The sequence below is a fragment of the Giraffa tippelskirchi genome, chromosome 4 (assembly GCF_054371585.1).
Source record: "Giraffa tippelskirchi isolate mGirTip1 chromosome 4, T2T-mGirTip1v1.2.pri, whole genome shotgun sequence".
Classification (NCBI taxonomy): Eukaryota; Metazoa; Chordata; class Mammalia; order Artiodactyla; family Giraffidae; genus Giraffa; species Giraffa tippelskirchi.
In genome coordinates, this window is record NC_137278.1 from 160227949 (window position 1) to 160253964 (window position 26016).

The 26016-nt window shown below is 40.6% G+C and overlaps 2 long non-coding RNA genes and 1 other non-coding gene across 3 annotated transcripts in view; 1 reads left to right on the forward strand and 2 right to left on the reverse strand.

Annotated features, from left to right (window-relative positions):
* Positions 1 to 26016, reverse strand: part of LOC145546965 (uncharacterized) — a 473665-nt gene that overhangs the window by 418446 nt on the left and 29203 nt on the right. The gene's annotated exons all lie outside the window — the stretch shown is intronic.
* On the reverse strand, positions 1729 to 6464 carry LOC145546967 (uncharacterized). Its single transcript, XR_014083425.1, has 2 exons — positions 5217 to 6464; positions 1729 to 4113 (listed from the first exon to the last, which is right to left on the reverse strand). It is a non-coding gene; the product is annotated as an uncharacterized LOC145546967 (long non-coding RNA).
* Positions 11763 to 11902, forward strand: LOC145504110 (small nucleolar RNA SNORA18). Its single transcript, XR_014052091.1, has one exon. It is a non-coding gene; the product is annotated as a small nucleolar RNA SNORA18 (small nucleolar RNA).

Sequence of the window (26016 nt, forward strand, 5' to 3'; positions counted from 1 at the left end):
TGCCAAATTCCTACGTTGACTCTGCTTTTAGAACAGAAGCTGGGACCTGTGATCTGGTAAGTAGGCTGCACCGTAGATTAACAAAACGGAGTACCTAAATTGAGGACGTCCCAGAAAATCTTTGCTTATTGTAAGTACAGGCATGTGGCAATGAGGAAGTGTGATTTCTTAACCCCTCCATCTTTGTTATAACATGGTGTAAGATGAGATCTCCCCGATCCTTCTGAAACTGGCCACTCTGGGGACAAGCAGGAAATTATTTAGCAACAGTTGCATCATTGTGAGATTTCATTCTTTCCTGAAGCTATGCTGTTAGTTAGACTTCTATTTACAGCCATTCATCTCAAGCAACCAAAACAAAAAACAAAATTATCCTGAATGTGGATAAACTAGTTGGCTACCTTCCTGAGGCTAAATTTCTCAGAAAGTGATACGCTCCCTTCTTCATTCTTATTGCACAGTTGGGCGCCATAGGTATCAGCCATGCTGATAGTAGTAATTCTTCTCAGTAGGGACAATACAATTTCTCTATGGGAAAATGTTTTATATGCACACGCTAACAATTGCATAACTTTAGCTCTGTCTGTCTTGATTTCCTTACTCAGCTCCCACTACCATTAAATTCCCCCCATGTAGTAGGACCTCATGGAAGTTTGATCTTGAGTTTAACATAATTTTCTAAGTTTTGAAGCAACAGAAGAAACTACAAAAGATAGGACCAATTATTTTATCATTCAAAATTCAAAACATGATAAACCAAAAAAACTGGAAAGAAATACAATGGACAAAATAATATTAATAGTAATTAAGCAAAGGGTTAATACCTACATTAAAATGCACTTGTGAAAATCTGATAAGAACACTATTAAGGCTCCCAGGACACAAATAAATATATAATATAATCAAAGAGTTTGCATCCCAAAATAGAAATTATAATTAGTAGACACAAATATGGGGAAATGTTCAATCCATCTAATACTGATAGAAACAAGCATTGAAATAACAACAAAGCACCATTTTATGGGCTTTCCAGGCGGCACTAGTGGTAAAGAACCTGCCTGCCAAGGCAGGAGACTTAAGAGACACAGCTTCCATCTCTGGGTCGGGAAGATCCCCTGGAGGAGGGCATAGCAACTCACTCCAGTATTTTTGCCTGGAGAATCCCATGGACAGAAGAGACTGGTGGGCTACAGTCCAGAGTCACAAAGAGTTGGACACAACTGAAGCGAGTTAGCACACAGCACCATTTTATACCAACTTGAATTCAAATTAGAATATCCAGATGAGGCAATGTACTTGCATAAAATAAAATGACATGATAATTTTTAGAGTTAACATAATAAAGAACTATTAAAATGGTAATGTCCTTTGATTCAGAAATCTTATTTCCCTGGATTTATTCTAGGAAAACAATGCAAAAGTTTTTCCTAAACTTGCACAAAGATTAGCATTATTACAATACTAAAGCAAAACAAAACAACCCTGAGCTGTCTGCCTATAGTTTGGAAATGGTGAACAATGTTTCACCTAATTAACAAAACAAAAGAATCCTTAAAAAAAAGGAGAACAGATTGATTTGGGGGTAGCAGAAATGTAAGTGAATTTCTTTTCTTTTATTTAAAGTTCCATTGATGTTACTGTAATCATGTTTGTATAGTTAATTTCTTTCTTAATCAGTGTTCCACTCTGATACCTGTAATAAAGAACTTTCCTTTCTTCTTTCTTCTCTTTTTGCCCTTTTCTGTACCACTGGCAATTCAAATAAACCATTAAGTAATCCTCAGTTTACGTTATAAATGCCCCATAGAAAGACGTTTCAAAACATGCTATTTATTCATTTGTCCCTGGATTTCAACTTCCCAAATCAGCCAATTCGGAGTTTCCTATTCTGAGCAAGAATCTTCATTTTTTTATTATCTGTCAAATTATTTCATCTTGCTCCAGGATATTATCACCCTGAAGTAGCCTGTCTGTATTTTACTTCTAAATATGAAGAGAAAGTCATCTGTGAAAAGGAAAGATATTTTCCTGAATCATTAACACTTTACTTGGACAATCAATAACCACTTTTTAGAGTGTAATGGATATTCTGACCTAAGAACTAAGCCCAAAGAACAGGACACAGAGTAAGAAGCTTTTAAATGGGTCTGGTAATATATGTGGCTGCTTTAAAAGGTGTTGGTTTCAAACCAAAGTGGATCAAAAGTACTAAACAATAGTTTGTTTTGTCAATCATGATCTAAAATTAGCTTAGAATTCCTCCAGGAAACTGCATCATTTAAAACTAAATCATCTTTATCCCAATGCAATGTATTCAACCAGTCAGGAGAGGTAATGTCCTTGGGAGACTTAGCAGTGTTAAACAAAAATATCATTACAAGTCTCTCTAAATATTTAATACCAAAAAAGAGTAGTAACACTGAGGCTTTTATATGAGAACACAAAACATTTTGAATTAGATTCTGAAGTAGTCTGTGCATGGGTGCTAAGTCTATTCTGCTAAGTACTGTCCAACTCTTTGTGACCCTATTGACCACAGCATGCCAGGCACTTCTGTCCATGGGATTCTCCAGCCAAGAATGCTCTCCTCCAGGGATCTTCCCTTCCCAGGGATCAAACTCTAATAGAGTATGTTAGGGAAAGAGATACCTGGTGGGGGGAAGCAGGAATAAAGAAATAAGAAAAGAAAAAGTAAAAAGACACTCAGATCCTTCAGTATCAGCCCTGTTTATGAAAAGAAGGAATGGGACGAATTAAGAAGTTAAGTTTCCAGTGGGGACACTAGATGAGGCCTGAGAACTGTAAAGGTGTTAGACTTGCTTTCCTGCTGGGAGACAAAAGGTGGACTGGAAATATGTTTTGTTTGCTGGAAGGGGACTTTATTTTAGGACATCACAACTTAAGACTCAGGGTTAAAAAGAATGGCGCCTGGCATTTTCCAGAGGAAGAACTCAAGTCCTATTGTGGAAAAGCAAACTCTTCCTCCTGCCGTGAGCCTCCTGCTGTGTCACAGGACCTCTGGTGAGGATGCAAGTTTGCACACCCACAGATTACACCCAGTGCTTGTCTAGCGCCCCTGTGCCAAATATCTAGTTATCTTTGGTTTATAATAGAATCAGAATCCTGAATCAGGACAACTCACACAGTTTTGCTGAACCACATATAAAACCAGAAAGGAAGGGCCAGCCAGATCAAAGGTCTGAGTTTTCACTCTTTATATCATTTACCCTTCAACTCTAACCCCAAAATTGCCAAGCGTCCAAAAACCAGCATGAACCAGAATATAAAAATGTTCTGTGAAATTTAAATTGAAAGAAAAAAAAAAAAAGTTAGGTTTTTGTTGTGTTTTGTTTTCTAAACTTAGCTGAGCCTTCCTGTAAAGATTACGGGAACCATGGAGGAAAATGGACCAGCAGGTCATATCCCATTATTTCAGGCAAAGCTGTAATGAAGGCAGTGCTTATTCCTCTAACGTTTCAGAAGTCAGTCAAGCCCAGGAAAAAAAGAAGAGTAAAAAAAAAAAAAAAAAGGAAAGGCGAAGTCCAAGATAGAACCCACTGTAAAAGTATTGATTTTCACCAGGTTCCTAGAACACATCAAAGACAGTAAAAACAGTTTCAAGTCAGGGATCGGAGCAAAATTTATATGCTTAGGCTAGAAGTCAGCAAACCTTTCCTGTAAAGGGCCAGTTTTAATAAGTATGTTAGTTTTTGTAGGCTGTGCAATCTGTTGCCACTATTCAACTAGGTCTTAGGATGTGGAAGAAGCCACATCCAATGCAGGAAAGAATGGGCATAGCTGTATTGCAATAAAACTTGACATATGGACATCAAGCTTGGTTTCATATTATTTTTATGTCATAAAATACTATCCTTTTTTCAACCACTTAAAATGCAAAAATCATTACATTTATCAATAAATGTGATAAATTAGTGATATGTTTTATATAAATGTAAATGTAAGTCTAGGCTTCCCTGGTGGCTCAGTGGTAAAGAATTCACCTGACAATGCAGGAGACATGAGTTCAATCCCTGGGTTGGGAAGATCCCCTGGCGAAGGAAATGGCAACCCACTCCAGTAGTCTTGTCTGGGAAATCCCAAGGACAGAGGAGCCTGGTAGACTACAGTCCATGGGTCACAAAGAGTCAGGACACAACAACTAAACAACAATAACACAACCAATGTAAGTATATATTTTACATTAAAATATATATACACACACACACACACACACACACACACACACATAGTGGATTGGATTCTGCCTCCTGGCTGTAAACAGCCTACCCCCTAGTTTAGACAATTGCAAAACAGCCCAAGGTAACAGCCAGTGTAGTAAAGGGCTAGAAATGCCTCTCATGGGAAAAAATCAGAAGCAATGCCTTACAGGGCTCACATTCAATTCTATGCTGGTGTGTGTGGCAGAGAAGCAGGCCTCAAAAGGCAGTTGGGAGTAAGGAAGCTTTGAATATACTGAAGAGGAAAGAAGGGCATCTTAAATAATTGTCTGGGCATGGCACTTCAGCAAATTTCTGAATTTTACAAAAGCTGTTCTCTGAGACAGGAAGCACTGTGCATTGAGGAATTTCCCCCAAGATACAGTAAACACAGGGCCCGATGCCATACTTATTCCATAACTGATCTCTGAAGGAAGATTCTCCAGAGTTTGTATTTGGTCATCATGGTCTCCAGGCAATTGGCACAGACTGACTGATACCTGGTAAGGCTGAGATTCCGGGGACTTTCTCTTTGCATACATGTGTTTCCACTCTTTCTCACCTTCCTTCAAATACCCCTGAAAGTCTGGTCAGGAACACACCAAGGTAAGGGTTGTGGGAAGATCACCTTGCTTGTAATTATGCAAGAGGCAAGGTATGTGACTATTTTTTAAATTTTTTGCTCGATAATTGTATTTATATGTGACCTATTCAGGTTTTAGACTCCTTAAAAAGTGGGGCTTTTGAATGACTGTTGCTGCTGCTAAGTCGCTTCAGTCGTGTCCGACTCTGTGCGACCCCATAGACGGCAGCCCACAAGGCTCCACCATCCTCGGGATTCTCCAGGCAAGAATACTGGAGTGGGTTGCCATTTCCTTCTCCAGTGCATGAAAGGGAAAAGTGAAAGTGAAATCGCTCAGTCGTGTCCGACTCTTAGCAACCCCATGGACTGTAGCCTACCAGGCTCCTCTGTCCATGGGATTTTCCAGGCAAGAGTACTGGAGTGGGGTGCCATTGCCTTCTCCATTTGAATGACTGTAGATTGGATTAATTCAATCTCCGTATTCCTGAGAAGGTGTATCACTCAGGATGATACTGTATCAGTCAAGATTCTCCATCTACACTATATGTCTATTGCAAGTCAACTAGGGAATTCTACTAATCACAGTAAATCAGGGACCTCATCCACTGGATGTTCCATCTCAAGCCAAAACTTCCACAAGTGCTGGGGCAGAAGGACTAAGCAAAGTGCTCACTGGTTCATAAATTTTCCACCAGGAAGTAACACATTGTTTCAACTCACATTCCATTGGTCAATGTGAGTCAAATATTATGCCTAATTTCAAAGATAGCAGCAAAGTGAAATCCTATCAAGTGTGATGAAAGTGCAAAGCAGAAAATCTTGAGTTCACCATGCTGATGATTCTCACAGAAAATGGTATTATTCCAACAGAAGAAGTCACAGCTGCCAATGGCAAAGTTTCTATCCAGAGTCTGAGTGTAGTTCTTCTGAGGTTAAGCAGAGTAAGTCAGTAAGAGCTATAATTTCTTTGCATTTAAATTTATATAAAGGAAAGAATTTAGTTCTTGGACTTTCAATGTGGGGGATGTTTTTCTATTTCTGATATTATACTACTTGAAGGATTTTATGTTGTCATCTGGGCTTACTGCCTGATTTCAGATATACTCTATCAACTAGCAGCTGAGCATAAACTGAAATAAGAAATAGAATAGGGACTTATTTTCATCCAAAAACGCAGACCAACCTTGCTGATAGTTTAATTCATGCTCCTTCTCTGTACCATTCTAGAGCCTTCTGATAACAAAAGATACAGTTCCCACCTGCGGTCGCAGGAGGATACTCAGAGGAGTTGGGGTTGGTATGAAGAGTGTGGTTTCAAGAAATAAGAAGGAGGAGAAATTGACCATCTTCTCTACCAAGGGAAATCATCACACTGGGCATGGAAACTTTGCGAATTAATAAGAAGAAAAAGCCAGGGACTCTCAGGGAAGAGCATTACCTCCTTGTATGAGCAGTCCTAAGTCAAGACTTAGAGAATCAATATTGGGATACCTGGTTGTTGCCATGGATCCAGACTGCAATCCCCAGTTGAGTGTTACTCATAATAAAGCTTTTTTAAATTTATTCATTTATTTTAATCGGAGGCTAATTACTTTACAATATTGTGGGGGTTTTGCCATACATCGACATGAATCAGCCACGGGTGCACGTGTCCCCCCATCCTGAACCCCTCTCCCACCTCCCTCCCTTCATCCCTCTGGGTTGTTCCAGAGCACCGGCTTTCACTGCCCTGCTTCATGCATCAAACTTGTACTGGTCATCTATTTTACATATGGTAATATACATGTTTCAATACTACTCTCTCAAATCATCCCACCCCCGCTTTGTCCCACATAGTCCAAAAGTCTGTTCTTTACATCTGTGTCTCTTTTCCTGTCTTCCATATAGGGTTGTTGTTTTAAAACTCTCCATCTAACTACTGCATCTACTTCTCAAATAGTTTGAAAGTTGGAAAAGGAAAAGGTGAGACTAAAACCAGAACAGACACATTTAGAAAAGCTTCAAGCAATATACGTCTTTCAAATATAATCTTAGAGCCTGAAAATACAAGATGAATAAAATTGGAATCATTTTAGTGAAAGAAGAAAAAGGGAAGTTAGGAAGTCCATCCATTCAGCATGCCCCTCACCTCCTGTGGAGCCTCTGAGTGCTCTTAAGAGCACAGCTTGAAAATCACTGCCTTAAACAATTAGAATCACCAGTCATTTGATGCATATGCCAGAAATGGCAACCCACTCCAGTATGCTTGCCTGGGAAATCCCATGGACAGAGGAGCCTGGCAGGCTATAGGCCATGGGGTCGCAAGAGTCAGACATGACAACAACTAAATGACAACAATAGATTGACCAAGGACCTATGAGCTGCCCTGGCTCAAAACCCTGAGCACAGCTGATCAGATGATTTGTCCAGGGAATCCGAGAAGACCACACATACAAAAATAAGGCTGTTAAATGTAGGTGACCCTGAAAAGGTACTAAGAAGGGTCATGAACTTGAAAAGAACCATAAAGCATAAGGAAAATGACGAGGCAAAAAGCTGTTAAGAGGGAAAACCTAATCCAGCAGTTAAAAGGAAGCAAAACACACAGAATGTGAGTCCCATTAGGGACTTCCCTGGGGTCCAGTGGTTAAGACTTCACGCTTCCACTGCACGGGGCTTGGATTCCATCTCCGGTTGGAGAACTAAGATCCCACATGCCTCTGGGCACAGCCAAAAAAAAAGTGAGTCCCATTAACAGTGAAGCACTGGAGTAGAAATCTACCAACGGTTGTAGCTGAGGTCCCTTCACAGGGCATTTGGTGATTCCTTCCTCACCTGCACACAGTCGGCACTCAAGAAATAGATACTTTCAGAACTGAAAACAAAGACTGTTGTGTCCTGTCTGATTCTCCAGTCCCTGCTCTTCTTGAAGCCTTGATGTTTCCTTTCCCCAGGTTCCCACATCCTTCTCAGAACATGCTCCTCATTGCGTGGCAGCTTGAATGAGAATTGGTTCACACCGAAGCGAAAGAGTGTGCCTGAAGCAGGGACATACCACAGTTAGAGTACTTTCAGAAAATTGAGGTATAGAGGACAGAACCTCTGGGAATATACTGAGAGAACTGGAGCTTAGGAGAGAGGCCGAGGCAAAAGTTGATATGAAGGTCATGCCCATAAAAGCTCTACCAAGCAGATCACACAGAGAAAAGGAATAAGCATGTCCTGAGGAAACCCTTCACTTAGGGGAGGAGAAGAGAGAGAGGAGGTAAAGGAGACAGAAGTCATATTTTTGGAAGGCTCCAGGCTGTTTTGCATTGCTGCTGCTGCTGCTAAGTCGCTTCAGTCGTGTCCGACTCTGTGCGACCCCATGGACGGCAGCTCACCAGGCTCCGCCGTCCCTAGGATTCTCCAGGCAAGAATACTGGAGTGGGTTGCCATTTCCTTCTCCAGTGCATGAAAGGGAAAAGTGAAAGTGAAGTTGCTCAGTCGTGTCCGACTTGTAGCGACCCCATGGACTGTAGCCTACCAGGCTCCTCCATCCATGGGATTTTCTAGGCAAGAGTACTGGAGTGGGGTGCCATTGCCTTCTCTGTGTTTTGCATTAGGGTCGTCTATACTCCTTTGCACTGACCATTCAAACGGGGCTGCTTTTATCTTATACAAAACACTGTGGTAGGAGACCTCTTTCCCTGGCTTCATATTTCATGGAGAGGGACTATTGCAGGAGAAACTATCCTGGCTTCTTGCCCACCCCCTTACTCACGCCTCCCCAGGAGAGGAGAAATGACTTACCTAATTGGTAAACAGGAAATAGAAATAGGCTTAGTGGGGCAGACTCTGAGTAAGTGCAACTGGGAATGACATACGAGTGAACCCATTAGGCTCTCAGCTGTGTTCTCTAGTCTCAGCTCTGCAATAATCAATCTAAGAGGATCTTTTGAACCCATGTGCCAATCTCTCAACTGGTTCTAAAATTCGGGCAGGACAAAGAAAGGTGTTTTAACTTTCATTCTATTGTAGACTCGTTACTCAGAAGCAGACTTTGAGACAGAGGTCAGCATGCAGGAAGGTGGCTGGGGAATGAGGAACAGAAGCTGGGAAAATAGGAGATGAGGTTAGGCTGTGATGTCTCTCGGGGCTGCCAGATTTAGCAAATGAACATTCAGGGTGCACAGTTAAACTCAAATTTCAGAGAAATAGCAAAAAGAATTTTAGCAGTAATATGTTCCATGCAATATGTGGGACACGCTGATTTTTAAAAATTATTGTTTATCTAAAATTCAGATTTACCTAGACATGCTGTATTTATTTTATCTGGCAACCCTACAGCCTCAACCAGCTGACAGGGAGCCCTGGAGCTGGGAGAGCCCTTCCAATCTGTCCTGAGTTGGACAAGGGTGCTGGGATGTTACAGCTGCACTCAGGCTAGTCAGCTGACACAGAGGCTCCTGAGGAGAGGGTGGAAGCTTGAACAAAGTGGTCTCTTCAGTCACAAGCAATTCCTGGAAAACGACTGGCAGCTGGAGAGCGTCAGCTATGATCCCAACAGCTCAGGGTGGTGGGAGGATGTCCTTCAGTCCTGGAGGGGGTAGTCTAGGTGATGCAACACAGCTTCCACATCCTACATTTCTTCCCCACAAAAACCCTCTAACAATGAAACATTATTTACTTAGTCCCTTCCGTGTTTTCAGCAATGTGCTAAGTACCATAGACACTTATCTCATTGAAAACTGTCACTTGATGAAACGAGAGAAGCCAATGTAAATGTTTGATGAATGAGTTCTCAATTTTTTTATATCGAGATTCTCCTGCTTTTTTCCTTGGTCTTTCCAAATGTGTGGACCCTGTCAGTTTTCCTTTCAAAATATTTTTTGAAGACACATTTAATTCTATTCCCATCTTAGGTGGTAAAGAATCTGCCTACAATGCAGAAGACTCAGGTTCTATCACTGGATCGGGAAGATCCCCTGGAGAAGGGAATGGCTACCCACTCCAGTATTCTTGCCTGGTGAATTCCATGGACGGAGGAGCCCGGTGGGCTACAGTCCATGGGGTCTCAAAGAGTCGGACACAACTGAGCGACTAACATACTCAAATAAAAATTTACAATAAGATAAGGAAAAAGGATACTTCCTTAATTTGAAAAGTAGTTTCTACCAAAAACCTGAAACATCTTGTTCTTCTTTTTTTATTCAACTCTCTCTTTTAGCTCTTTATTATAAAGGTTTTCAAGCATATACAAATATAGAGAAAACAGATTAATGAGCTCCATGTATCTATCACTCATCTTCAACAATTACTAACATTTTGCTAATTTTCAAATGTCATTCTGAAAAAAAATATTAGACCACATCTCCATAAAAGTCAGGAACAATATATAATGATGCCTATGGTCAATAATTTTGCCCTGGAGTTACTAGTCAACACAAAAAGGGCAGAAATAAATAAATATGAATATTGGCATGGTAGACAGATACCAGAAAAATTCAAGGCAATTACATAATATCTATATGGACTAATTAAATATTTCTAGAAACACAGAAACAAGATTAACATATAAAAATCTACAGCTTTTCTATAATATGGATTTGAAAACGTAACAGAAAAGAAAGCCAAATTGAGTTTCAATGAATCTCTGAATTAATTAGGAAAAACTCAAAATTATGAAATTTATTGAAGATAACCATATAATTTTAATGAAAGCCATAAAAGATATTCCTAGATTAAAAGGTTTAATATTACCCAAATATTAATGCTCCCCAAGTTAAATTAAAAATGTGATGCAATTTTAGGGTATTTTATAGAACTGGGCTTCCCAAGTGGCTCAGAGGTAAAGAATCTGCCTGTTAATGCCAGAGCCACAGGAGACAGAGGTTCGATCCCTGGGTCAGAAAGATCCCCTGGAGGAGGAAATAGTAACCCATTCCAGTATTCTTGCCATGATAATCCATGGACAGAGGAGCCTGGGGTTGCCAAGAGTCAGACATGATTGAGCACACATTTTACAGAATTGGCATGCTAGTTTTAAAGTTTATGAGATGAGTCAAAAAAGTCAAGGGTTTTTTTAGAACAAGAAATAGGACTAACTTCTGCTGCTGCTGCTGCTAAGTTGCTTCAGTCGTGTCCGACTCTGTGCGACCCCATAGACGGCAGCCCACAAGGCTCCACCGTCCCTAGGATTCTCCAGGCAAGAACATTGGAGTGGGTTGCCATTTCCCTCTCCAGTGCGTGAAAGGGAAAAGTGAAAGTGAAGTCGCTCAGTCGTGTCCGACTCTTAGCGACCCCATGGACTACAGCCTACCAGGCTCCTCCGTCCATGGGATTTTCGAGGCAAGAGTACTGGAGTGGGGTGCCAATGCCTTCAGCAGGTATCAAAATGTATATTATAAAGTCACAGTAATTGAAATAATGTGGTACTGTGAAAAATAGTCAATGATCTTAGTATGTGATAAGTGAGGCTTTTAAAAATCAGAAAGGTACTGGCACATTATTTAAAAACTGGTGTTAGGACACAGAGCCTTTCTCACACCATACATAAAAAACATAAATTCCACATGTATTTAAGATGTAAATTTTTTAAAGGATAAAAGAAAATATGGGAAAATATATTTATACCTTGGGGAGAGAAAGCAATCTTTTTTTTGGCCACAAGGCTCATAGGACCTTAGTTCCCTGACCAGGAATTGAACCCTAGCCAGAGTCTGAACTACTGGATTACCAGGGATTATCCAAGAGAAAGCTATCTTGACAAAACATAAAATTTAACATACATTACGTGTATGGCAGAATACATATAAACAAAGTTGAAAAGCAAGTGAATTATAACAAAACATATTTACAACTGATATAATAAAATTTTATACTTTTTACTTTAAATACATATGTATCTCAGTTTATCTGAGTTATCTAAATACAGACAAATATTTTAAATACATATATATTCATACAAAGAATCTATCGATTGGTAAAAAAACAACCCAAGAGTTGATGTCTATCCCTATGGGGTTTTTCCTATAGCCTCGCATGCTCACGTTGTTGGAAATGCCTCATGGAGTTAACTGGGTGGTTTTGATTCATTCACAGAACTATGTGTTAGATCTCTGGGAAAAACTATAAGAACTGCTAAAAGTATGAGAGACCTAGTAGTTCATTTTTCTACCTTAGGTATTAGCATATCTCTCAGTCTGTATTATTCTTGGGTGTGATAGCTTTGGAGTGTATATGATCTGAACTCATTAGGTTTAGAAGGTGTCTGAAATTGAAAATCTAGGCAAATCCATCTACACTGACCCTATAATAAGTCACCTTAGAGTAAATTACTTGAAGAATTAGGTCCCAAAGATCCTAGGTGGGGAAATGTTTGATATAATCAGTGTGTGCTTATTCAAGTGGAGATAAAAGAAGTCCAACTAAAAGAATTACTGGCTGACTGACAGGACAACTGTGGATTAAGTGTAGATTCTTTTAAAAAGAGATATCTTCTTAAAATTGCTTCCCAAGTTTCTTTTTAAATTATCATCCCTTTTGAAGACACTAAAACTAAAAGTTAAAAATGATCAATTACAGATTGATCAGATTACAGGTGGCCAAAGTACTGGAGTTTCAGCTTCAACATCAGTCCTTCCAGTGAACACCCAGGACTGATCTCCTTTAGGATGGACTGGTTGGATCTCCTTGCAGTCCAAGGGACTCTCAAGAGTCTTCTCCAACACCACAGTTCAAAAGCATCAATTCTTCGGCACCAGCTTTCTTTATACTCCAACTCTCACATCCATACATGACTACTGGGAAAACCATAGCCTTGACTAGACAGACCTTTTTGGTAAAGTAATGTCTCTGCTTTTTAATATGCTGTCTAGGTTGGTCATAGCTTTTCTTCCAAAGAGCAGGCATCTTTTAATTTCAGGGCTGCAGTCACCATCTGCAGTGATTTTGGAGCCCAAAAAAATAAAGTCAGCCACTGTTTCCACCATTTCCCCATCTATTTGCCATGAAGTGATGGGACCGGATGCCATGAGCTTACTTTCCTGAATGTTGAGTTTTAAGCCAACTTTTTCACTGTCCTCTTTCACTTTCATTAAGAAGCTCTTTAGTTCTTCTTCACTTTCTGCCATTAGGGTGGTGTCATCTGCATATCTGAGGTGATTGATGTTTCTCCTGGCAATCTTGATTCCAGCTCGTGCTTCATCCAGCCCAGCGTTTCTCATGATGTGCTCTGCATATAAGTTAAATAAGCAGGATGACAATATACAGCCTTGATATACTCCTTATTTGGAACCAGTCTGTTGTTCCATGTCCAGTTCTAACTGTTGCTTCCTGACCTGCATACAGATCTCTCAAGAGGCAGGTCAGGTGGTCTGGTATTCCCACCTCTTTAAGAATTTTCCACAGTTTCTTGTGATCTACACAGTCAAAGGCTTTGGCATAGTCAATAAAGCAGAAATAGATGTTTTTCTGGAACTCCCTTGCTTTTTCGATGATCCAACGGATATTGGCAATTTGATCTCTGGTTCCTCTGCCTTTTCTAAAACCAGCTTGAACATCTAGAAGTTCACGGTTCACGTATTGATGAAGCCTGGCTTGGAGAATTTTGAGCATTACTTTGCTAGTGTGTGAGATGAGTGCAATTGTGCAGTAGTTTGAGCATTCTTTGGCATTGCTTTTCTTTGGGATTGGAATGAAAACTGACCTATTCCAGTCCTGTGGCCACTGCTGAGTTTTCCAAATTTGCTGACATATTGAGTTCAGCACTTTCACAGCATCATCTTTTAGGATTTAAAATAGCCCAACTGGAATTCCATCATATCTACTAGCTTTATTCATAGTGATGCTTCCTAAGGCCCACTTGACTTCACATTCCAGGATGTCTGGCTCTAGGTCACACCACCATGATTATCTGGGTCGTGAAGATCTTTTTTGTATAGTTCTTCTGTGTATTCTTGCCACCTCTTCTTAATATCTCTGCTTCTGTTAGGTCCATAACATTTCTGTCCTTTATTGTGCCCATCTTTGCATGAAATGTTCCCTTGGTATCTCTAATTTTCTTGAAGAGATCTCTAGTCTTTCCCATTCTATTGTTTTCCTCTAGTTCTTTGCATTGATCCCTGAGGAAGGCTTTCTTATCTCTCCTTGCTATTCTTTGGAACTTTGCATTCAAATGGGTATATCCTTCCTTTTCTCCTTTGCCTTTCACTTCTCTTCTTTTCACAGCTATTTGTAAGGCCTCCTCAGACAGCCATTTTGCTTTTTTGCATTTAAGTAAGTTAATAAATCAAGTTAAAAAAATAATGAGAAATCAATTTTTTAAACATTTATTTATTTAGCTGAGGCAGGTCTTAGTTGTGGCATATGGTATTTTTAGTTGCTGCATGCAAACTCTTAGTTGCAGCGTGTGGGACTTAGTTCTCTGACCAGGTCCCCTGGATTGGGAGCACAGAGTCTTAGCCACTGGACCACCAGGAAAGTCCATGAGGTATCAATATATTTTTCATTTATGAGGTATCATTTTTTGACCATCATTCTAAGTCAGAAACTGTAAAAGGTCTGTGATTTTACCCTACTTGCAAGCTGACAAGTTAGCTTACCACAGTGTTATATACATTCTGACAAAAGAATATAAGCCCAACCCCAACACACACACACATACACACACACACACAAAAGATGCTCTGATCAGCAAATATATGTATAAAATCTGTTTGGTGCTTATGTTCCTAATTTTAAGTAACTGGCATTCAGGTATATGTATTGCCCTATTAGAAGTTTGGGTAGTGTGGATCAGTTAGCACATACATGATCACCTCTGAATGTTGATTAACTGATACAGTGATATTCTTGGACCTGTAAGTCTGGGGAACAGAGTCAGTACCCATATTGATTAGACCAAAGTATTATCAACCTGCTGGACAATCAACCCTTCTCAAAGACATCTCTCTCTCCAACCCTTTGCAGGCAGGCCTTCATCAAATCAAAACTTTTCAGCTATTCCTCTTTTGAGATTGCTTCCAACCTCTCTTGTTATTATAGTCATTTCCAGTTTGTTGCATGCACGCATACTTAGTCACTTCAGTCATGTCCAATTCTTTGCAACCCAATGGACTGTGGTCCATCAGGCTCCTTCCTCTGTCCATGGGATTCTCCAGGCAAGAACACTGGAGTGGGTTGCCATTTCCTCCTCCAGGTCCAGTTTCTTAGTACCTGTTAAAAAAATATATCATCCAAAAAAAAAAAAAAAAAAATCATGCAAACTTGAACACACCACTCCAGATACAATCAACAGCACAGATAACATCTGCACTGGACCCTATTTTTGTCTGAACATGCCCTAAATATGAACTGGCTTTTTCACTGGTTGCTACACCTGTAGAATCTTCTCAAGCTTGTATTTAACCCCAACTCCCGAGTCCATAGGAAAGGAAGATAGTAAAAGTATTAGATGAGAGCTTGTGCTGGGAGTCAGACTTCCTAGGTTTGAATTCTAGCTCTGCCGTGTGCCAACCAGGTAACACTGGAAAAGTTACTTCATGTCTTTAAATCTTAATTTTCTCATCTGTAAAACAGAAGTGATAAGAACATCCACCTCAAAGAGTTGTTTGCAAAGATTAAGTAAGTTACCTCAGGAGACATATTTGGTACAATGCAGGCTATTTTCCATGCATCTCACATTGCACTGAATACATCTTGTTTATGCCTCACAAGAATGCTATGATAGATATATTATTGCATCCATTTTACATACAGAAAATCTGAGGTGCATCAAGCTCAAGTAGCTTGCCTGAGGTCAAATAACTGCTAAATGGCAGAGCCAGGGTTGCAATAAGATCTTCCTGACTTCAAAGAGCACGTTATTTCTCTTGCACCATTTAAAGGCATTCTTCCCCTTCCTGTATTACTACATTTTTTAAGCCTTTAGCGAGCATAATAAAGGGGTTAGGAGGGCAAGCTCTCTCAGAGCAGACTGCCTTGTTTGATGATCTGGGACAAGTTATTTAACTTCTTCATGCCTCAGTTTCGTCACCTCTAAAATAAGAGTTTTAGTATTTTACTACCTACCTCAGAGATTTCAGGGCTGACTAAATAAGATAGCATTTAACACTGAGCCTACCGACTGTCTAGGATATAACAGATGTAAGGTGTGTTATTCACACTCCAAGTCACCCTGCTGATATCAACCAAATCTGCTTAGGAAACCATTTTTGAGTAATTCCAGGAATCCACTTCAAATTTATAAAATTTCTCTGAACTTTCTCAAATACATACTTTACTATATCTAAGATATATCAGACTATGTCTAGAATTCTTTTACTCACTTTTATGAACCCCAAGATGATAGGGTTGAAAAGAGAGAAATAAAGACCATCATAATTCAAAAAAAATGCATAATAAGGCCCAGAAATAATAGATAGTTGGCTTCAGCTATGACTCATCAGGGTTGTTTGCATCAGTTCCTACTGCATTACCACAATTCACTTCTCTTATTGCTCAGCCCTGTATATTTATCACCCACAACTCACATTTGAGGGTAGTGATTACAAAACGTTCTTTTGTACATAGCCCAGCTGCCAGGAGACCCCACCCCACATTCAGCAAAAGTGGGTTCAGATAACTAAGCTTTCAGCGTTTCAAGACTGAAGAAAAAGGAACTCATAAATCCCACATAATTTCTGTGAGATATTTATTACTGGCCCCGTTCTACTGCTGAGGAAGATGGGATTGTCGTGGCCAATTATTTGTATTTTATCCAAATCACAGCATTGATTAGGGGTGGAGATAAGAGCTGAGCCAAATCTTCCATATACCACTCCAGGTGGAAGGAGGAGACTGTGGGTTGCAAAGAGCAATGCTTCCTGAACTGGTCCTCCATCCATGTGGCACCTGCATCACTTTTGCAATATCTTCCTACCTCTTATGGGATTATTTACTTAATTTTTAAAAATCAATGCACTTTTTTGCTACCTGAGCTAATTAGGAAATTTCAGTCTAAATAATAATCACTGTGAAACAAGTTCTATACATCATGTATATTTTATATAATAACTTTTTAAGTATAGTCATTTCCTAGGGCTGTCATAACAAAATACTGTAAACTGGGTGGGTTAAAACAACAGAAATTTATTCTCTTACTATTTACGAGGCCAGAAGTTCAAAATAAAAGGGTCAACAGGGTTAGTTCCTCCTGGAGGAGAAACCATTCCACATCCCTCTCCTGCGTTCATGCTCAGTCATGTCTGACTCTTTGCAACCCCATGGACTGCAGCCTGCCATGCTCCTCTGTCCATGGAATTTTCTAGGCAAGAATACTGGGATGGGTTGCCATTTCCTCCTCCAGAGGATCTTCCCAACCCCGGGACTGAACTCACGTCTCCTGAATTGCAGGCAGATTCTTTACCACTGAGCCCCCTGGGAAGCCCTACACCCCATCTCCTAGCTTCCTGATGTTGCTTGGCTTGTACACACATCGTTCCAATCTCTACCTACATATTTACATGAGCTTTTCCTCTCTCTAATGTCTCTGTCCAAATTTCCCTCTCCTTTCTCTTATAAAGACACTAGTCATTGTATTCAAAGCCCACTGTAAGTCTAACATTATTTCATCTCAAGATCCTTAACTAATTACATCCGCAAAGACCCTGCTACCACTTAAGGTCACATTGTACGGTTCTGGGTGAGGCTCTGGAATTTTGAGAGACACACAATTCAACCCACTACAAGTGAATAATGACTACAGGTTTTTTTGGAAGTTTATCCATATACCACTAAAAATCATCTTGCATTCTGATAGTGGATTGTAAACCCCACTAGGGAGACACTGATATACATGGTATTTGGAGGTCACTGAGCACCTCCCCTACTTTTAAAAGCAGCAAGCTTTATAGTCTAGGTGGTTGTACTTCTTTCACTACATTCAAATCAATGTATGCTTTGGTAAATCCAGAAGTTTGTCCCCTAGAGACTTCCCTGGTGGTCTAGTGGTTAAGACTTCACACAGTGGGGTGTGGGTTCGATCTCTGGTTGGGGAACTGAGATCCCGCGTGCCTTGTTCACAGCCAAAAAGAAAAAACAGGGAGTTGGTCCTCTAGATAGAGCTGATTCTCTGGTTTTGAGAACTCAGGAAACGTTGTTAATAATAGACTGTTTCAAGTGCTATTTGAAGAAGGCAGATGAACACTAGCTTACTACATGATTCATTATTTTCAGAAATCAGCAGCTGTACAAGTACAGGTCTCTGTGGCGTTGTATATGGGGATTTATTACGTGTTCCCTCCATAGAGACAACCAAAGGATCTTAAGGCAGATTTGCAATATAAAAGAAGCCATTAGGCAACACTGGACATCGTGAAATTCCATCCTGTGCAGAAAGGCATGATGCCTGAGAGCACTGTAATCAGGAACCCAGAGTAAGTCCAAATTTTCAGCCTGGAGAAGAAGGATGGAAAGAGGAATTTTACTCTCAGCAGCCTTTATGTGAACTTCCATGTGAACCACAGGTTGAATAAACTTTGGTTTTTCCATTTGAGATAGTACTCAGAAGACCTGACACTTCTAAATGCATAGACTTCAGTTCTCCCTAAAAACTATGCTTTGGACAATGGAAATTAAAGATCTCAGGAAAGACATTTTTTCTAACTATTCTTTTTAACTTAGATGCTTTTTTGCTCCCAAATATTAAAAACATAAGAGGGAAAACTGTCTTAAATTAAAAATTATGAGGTGGTAGAGATCAATTATTGTATGGGCTTGAGGCAAAATGTAATAAAAGATGCATAAGTGCAGATGCTGTGCTTGGAAACATGTCAACAAGCACATTTCCATAACCACATATGGTGCAGAGCTTTCACATACATACTACCTTAGTGTTTACACTGAGTTAAATAATTCAAGATGGTACAACCAGCTTATAGAAATGTGACAAAACACTTTAAATAAATTGGATTGTTGCCATAACAAATAACCTAAACAAAAGAAACAACAACCAAAAAACAACCCACTTAGACAAGACGAGGTGGAGAAGGTCCCAAAATGAAAGGTTCAGTATTTGTTGGCAAAACCTCAAAGTACAAGATCATACTTTGTGGATCGACCCACAGACATATCTTAAAGAAGCCACCCAAACGTACATGTAGGAATGAGTGCTGGTTTTCCGTGTTTGTCACTATATGACTCAGCATCATCCAATGCCACTGCCAAAAGAGAGCTTCAGTAAACCTCTCTGCAGAATTTCCTCAGATTGTCCACTCACTTCATAAGAAAATGTGTCCCCTTACTTTTTAATCATGCCTAGGTTCTCATGATGTGCATTGCCCAAATGAATGGGAAAGTGTTGAAGGGTTGAGGATGAGCAACTCCAAATGAAACTGTATTGCTTTGCCAAAAACACACTTTTTTTTAACAAGGGACAGGCAGCATTCTGATATGTTTTTAGAGGGAAGGAACTGGGGGTGAGGGAGGGCAGAAGGGCCCGCTGGAGAATAAGAAATTGTGGTTGACTCTACCCCTCTTTCAGGAATTCAAAGCAGGTAGCAATGTACTAAAAGCTGTATGGAAATACTCCAGGAAAGACACCTGTTTAACTTGGTTTAACATATCCTTTCTCAAACTGACTTGACGGCAAATCCCCTTCCTCACGTAACAACTTTTAACATCCCAAGCCTTCAGGAGGTGTTTTAAGGAATGTGCTAGCCTAAGTCAGCTCCAAGATGGCCCCTCTGATTCTCACCTCCTAGGAATCACACCCCTGTACAGCCCTCTCCCACATTTAATCCAGCTGACCAATACACAGAAAATGATACTGCAGAAATGAGACAGTGTGACTTCTAAGGCTGGGCCATTAAAGACACTACGGCTTTCACCTTATACTCTCTTGGACTACTCATCCTGGGAAAAGCCAGCCACCGTGTCATGAGGACACTCAAGCTGCCAGTGGACAGAACCACATGTAAAGGAACTCAGGACTATGGGAGTGAGCTGTCATGGAAGTGAATCCTGCAACCTCAGTCAAGCTTTCAGATGATTTCAGCTCCAGCTGACTTCAAATTTCAAACCACAGAGACTATGTGAGATCATAAATATTTATTGTGGTTTTAAACCACTAGTTTAGAGGTAATTTATGCAGCAGTAGATAACTAGTACAGGGAATATTGGGCTTCCCAGATGGCTCAGTGGTAAAGAATTCACCTGCCAATACAGGAGACACAGGAGACGTGGGTTCGATCTCTGAATCCCTGGAGGAGAAAATAGCAATCCATTTCAGTATTCTTGCCTGGGAAATCCCATGGACAGAGGAGCCTGGCAGGCTACAGTTCATGGGGTCATAAAAGAGTCAGACATGACTTAATGACTGTTAACCTAAAGCACTGAGTATTAATCATTTTGGTTTGTCATGTAACCATCATGAAGCTATAGTGTGGAATATGCTTTTACACTACTCTACCTCTCTAGACACAGCTAATTGGTTAAGGGATGGATTCATACCTGAAGCCAAGCCAATCAGGATCAATCCTTAGGATTTCTGTAACTGACACTGGACAAAAAGATTTATTCTCTAGTGGTGAGGCCAAGTATATGGGACTAAGGAGCTGCCAATGACAATATTTTAAATTTCAAAATTTTATTTCTAAGGAAAAGAAGTTGACAACACAGAGAGAAGCAAGGTTGAGATTAAGGAAAAAATGCCTAGTAGGATTCAAGTTCTTAATTCCAGTGACCCCTGATAGCACCTGCCCCTCACCCTTCTTAATGTTAGCCTTCCAGCAAGTTCCCTTTTTGCATAAGTTGGTTTCAGCTGGGTTTCTAAACCTTGCCTCCAAAAGAATCTTGACTGATACACCCTAACACAACTTCATGCCTTCCCTAGCACGGCACTGGTGACACTGGGCTGTAACTGCTGTTGCTTATCTAATTCCCCGTCCACAGAGAGTGCCTTCAGGTTCACAGCATCTGCCCTTCTCTGCAAACTGCACTCAACAGGGGAGGCCTCTGACCGCCATGTCTGTACTTCATCACCTTGGGCCCTGCACCATAGTTGATTCACTCAAGGTGGACCAATCAGATTCTCCTTCTAGGAGTTTGGAACTGAGACTCACAGACTCTGGACACAGAAACCCCTTCACACCAACAACAGCACTCTCAGAGAAGACTGTAACCTCTAGCCAGTGAGGTGCCCCAAGCTGCCGTAATCCCTACTCCTTCTGTGAATTCTCTAAGAATCTCCAGAATTCTTCTAACAATCTTGCACCTGGGTCACTTTTGCTCCCCAGAGCCAAAAGAAACTTGACTAGTGTATGCTCCCATTACTGAATTCTCCATGCAATCAGGAGAGCTCACAAGTTCATCATTACGTATCCAAGGCCAGCACAGCGCCTCGAATGGAGTCAGAACTCGATAAATATTGCATGAATGACTGCAGCTCACTGCCTTCAGTGGTATATACTCTTCCTTCCACCTAGATGGGAAAATCTCAATTCTGTTATTCTCTTGCCTTCCAGGTAATGAAGTCTTCTGTCCTGACCTTAGTTCTCCCTTGTACTAGCAGCTACAGGGAGCAGTGAGTCGTTTGTAGGCAGCACATCACATCCGTGATCAAGGAAATACGTTAGAACTGGAAGTTCCAGGCCTCACACCATCCAAGAAACTTGACCTGTGACTGCACACCCAGGGTCAAAAGTCCTACCATTTGCTTTCACTGTGTACCTTGTCTATGCTGACCACATGCTTTCCGTGGCCACTGCTGGAGTTATCCTGCATGCCACGATTACAGGTGGCTCTCACCTTCAGATGTTATTATTCTTCTGGTCCTTGTTCCCAGCACTGTTGCTGTGGCTGTTTTGCAGCCCCATGGACTGGAGCCTGCCAGGCTCCTCTGTCCATGGAATTTTCCAGGCAAGAATACTGAGGTGGGTTGCCATTTCCTTCTCCATCCCAACACTGCAGAAGAGGCTTTTTATCATGACCTCACTGCTTTGGGTGGGAAAAAATGAGTTCCAAGGAAATTTCCACCTTCTTATAGAACTTTTCTTCTAAAAACAGACTTTGTGTATGATATAGAATGAGAAGAATTGGTGGGGAATGGGACAGAGCAGAAGGATTATTAATCAAGTTCAAGAACTTCCAACTGCAAGAAGAGGCGTTAAGAAATCATGACTACGGGACTTCCCTGGTGGTCTGGTGGTTAGGACTCTGAGTTTCCACTGCCCAGGGCACAGGTCTGATCCTCAGTCATGGAAGTTCTGCATGCCATGTGGAGGAGCTACTTCTCCTCTATGCTTAGTCATGGGGGAATTGATACCCCTTCAGCTCCAGACCTAATTAGCCTGAGCCAGTCACCTTTTACCTCAGTGATCTATCATCATGTAGCATTTCTCCGGTCACACCAACTATTGACATGACCCAAAGTGGTTTAATCAGAATGAAGCCCAGCATTTTATCTGATATTTGGAAGAGAAAGTCTATCTTTCTCTGACATAAAAGCCCATAGGTCCAGGAGCTATTGACAGTAATCTTCCAACTATACAGGCAGGAAAACTTTGTATAAAGCTGGCACTTGAAAGGTGAACTTGAAAAGTGAACTAAGTCCCAAGTGACATAATTGAGCTCCCAGATCAAACTAACCCTGAAGGCCATCCTACCTCAACTTTGCAATGCCATAAGCCAATAACCCATCTAACAGGTTAGATGAATTTGAGCTCAGCTTTCTGTTGCTTAAGACCTAAAAGGTATGAACCAGTTCACAAGGGCTTAACTAGCAGGAGCCACATGCTAGACTCTGCATAGAACTATAGGGATGGTTTTCTATACTCTCTCAGCCCTGCCCCTGAGCGGGTAAAATATGGTTTTAAAAGGGTAGACTTATAGCTACTCTCTCAGAGTTGTGTTTTGTACAGCCTCTTTTAGCAAAGCTAAAAAATGTTTCACCCCACTGCATCATCTATATTCAATTTTAAAAAAAGATGTGGTATGTACATATATACAATGTAATTTTATTCAGCCATTAAAAAAAGAAAAACTCCTGCCATTTGCAAAAACATAGATGGTCCTTCAGGGCATTATGTTAAGTGAAATAAATCAGATAAAGACAAAGAACTGTATGATCTTTCTTACATGAAAGTGAAAGTTGCTCAGTTGTGTCCAACTCTTTGAGACCCCATGGACTACCCAGTTCATGGAATTCTCCAGGCCAGAATACTGGAGTGGGTAGCCTTTCCCTTCTCCAGGGGATCTTCCCAACCCAGGGATCAAACCCAGGTTTCCCACATTGCAGATGGATTCTTTACCAGCTGAGCCACAAGGGAAGACTCTCTCTTATGTGGGGAATCTATTAACAACAGCAGCAAATAACCAAGCTCACAGATATAGAGAACAGATTGGTGGTTGTCAGAGGCAGGGGGTGGAGGGTGGAAGAACTGGGTGAAAGGGGTCAAAAGGTACATAATTCTAGTTATAAAATAATTAAGTCCCAGGGATGTAATGTACAGCATAGTGACTACAGTTAATAACCCTGTATTGCATATTTTAAAGTTGCTTAGATCTTAAAAGGTCTCATCACAAGAGAAAACAATTTTTTTTAACTATGTAACAGATGTTAACAACTTATTGTGGTGATTACTTCACAATATATACAAATTATCAAATCATTATGTTACACATCTGAAACTAATATAATGATAATATGTGTCAACTATACCTCAATAGAAAAAAAAAATTTAATTAAAAAAAAAGAGCTACCCCACTGCTACAACACAATGTAAAAAAGATAGTCTGTTCCCTACTAGAAAACACTGAGGCTCTTTTGCAGTTAACAGTACAAAGAATTTCAGTGAAATTTCCCTTTTAGGTCCTACAGAATAAACATGACACTGGACACTTGTCTCACTAAATTCTGTATTTCCATAATGCTGCACACTTAAGAAATGCACAAAGCAAAAACTACTAGATTTATTTTACTCTTAGACCATTTTATATACTATCCTATGAAAACCTGAGAGCTCTGCATACATTCAGCAGATTTATTTAGAACACTATTTCTTTATTATTGAGACAATAAAAATTGGATTGTGTTTCCACATTTTCAAGGATTTGAGATGGAGGAAAATATTAGCAAACAGTAAGGAAATTAGTGTAATATAATTTCTTGCAATCAATTTTTCTTGCAAATGGTATTTATGATAACAAATATGATTCTACCCTGCTCATTGTTGAAACTTTAAAAACAATCAATGAACATAAACCTTTGGAAATCAAAATGCTACTTAGGTTTTGTTTTGATACATAGGTCTTAAGATCCTACAAAAAAGTGTATATGTATGTATATATATACACATACATATACATATATATGCATATACATATATATATGCTCATATGTGTATATATGTTTATGTTCATATGTATATATATGTATGTGTGTGTATATATGTGTGTGTGTGTGTGTGTGTGTGTGTGTGTGTATGGGCTTCCCTGGTGGTTCAGCTGGTAAAGTATCTGCCTGCAATCCAGCAGACCTGGGTTTGATCCCTGGGTTGGGAAGGGAAAGGCTACGCACTCCAGTATTCCAGCCTGTATAGTCCATGGGGTCTCAAAGAGTCAGACACGACTGAGCGACTTTCACGTGACTTAAATAAACAGGTTACTTAAGAAAAACATCTGTTTTTCCTTTCTAAAAGGTTCCCTTCTGGATGATTTCCATGACTTTATTCTGGTATTGTACTGATTTCAGCAACCTGGGAGTTTCCTCTGACTCTCCCTTTATTCACACTTGCCAAGTTTTAAAACTTGGTTTAAAACACAAAATCAAAACCACACATTCTCCTTTCCCAGAGCTCTCCTAAAAAATCTCATTTATCCTCAAGAAGCCTGGCATCTCCAAGGGAACCTCCATTTTCCTCTGCGCTGGGCTGTCCAGGAGTGCCAAGCTCTCCCTCATAGATGATGTTGGACAGTCATGTCAGCCTGGTGGCAAGAACTCACTCTGGGCTGAAGAAACTGCCATGAGGCTGCTAAGAAAAACAGCACTGCCATCTCTACTCCCTCGGGGCCTCTGTGGGCCTGAACCAGAACTGTAATCGGGGCTAAGATCTAAGCTTCTAGCCGAGGGCAAACCAAATGCTCCAGGCCAAGCATCTAGGATTCATCCCACCTACAAGTGACTCAGGAGTAGGCAAGTTAAAAATCCACCAACCTAAATTAGCTAACCTAAACCAGGGGCTGCTTCTGAAACCAAACCAGCATTTACTCTTCCTCCAGTGATTTCATTAGCCTCTGAAGTGAGTTATAACTCTACTCTTTTTAAATATACACCCTGAATATCCTATTGGCAATGTATACCAATGTTTGATTCAGTGCTATTGTATCACACTAATTGCAGTTACATCCTAGGATTGGGTAATGGGCAGGGGCAGGGGGTGGGGGTGGAATTCAGACTTAAATTGAAGAAAGAAGGGAAAACCACTAGACCATTCAGGAATGACCTAAATAAAAGCCCTTATGACTATACAGTTCAGTTCAGTTCAGTCGCTCAGTTGTGTCCAACTCTCTGCGACCCCATGAATTGCAGCACGCCAGGCCTCTCTGTCCATCACCAACTCCCGGAGTCTACCCAAACCCATGTCCATCGAGTCGGTGATGCCATCGAACCATCTCATCCTCTGTCGTCCCCTTCTCCTCCTGCCCCCAATCCTACCCAGCATTAGGGTCTTTTCCAATGAGTCAACCCTTCGCATGAGGTGGCCAAAGTATTGGAGTTTCAGCTTCAGCATCACTCCTTCCAATGAACACCCAGGATTGATCTCTTTTAGGATGGATTGATTGGATCTCCTTGCAGTCCAAGGGACTCTCAAGAGTCTTCTCCAACACCACAGTTCAAAAGCATCAATTCTTCGGCGCTCAGCTTTCTTCACCGTCCAACTCTCGCATCCATACATGACCACTGGAAAAACCATAGCCTTGACTAGACGGACTTTTGTTGGCAAAGTAATGTCTCTGCTTTTAAATATGCTATCTAGGTTGGCCATAACCTTCCTTCCAAGGAGCAAGTGTCTTTTAATTTTATGGCTGCAGTCACCATCAGCAGTGATTCTGGAGCCCAAAAAAATAAAGTCTGACACTGTTTCCACTGTTTCCCCATCTATTTCCCATGGAGTGATGGGACCAGATGCCATGATCTTAGTTTTCTGAACGTTGAGCTTTAAGCCAACTTTTTCACTCTCCTCCTTCACCTTCATCAAGAGGCTCTTTAGTTCTTCT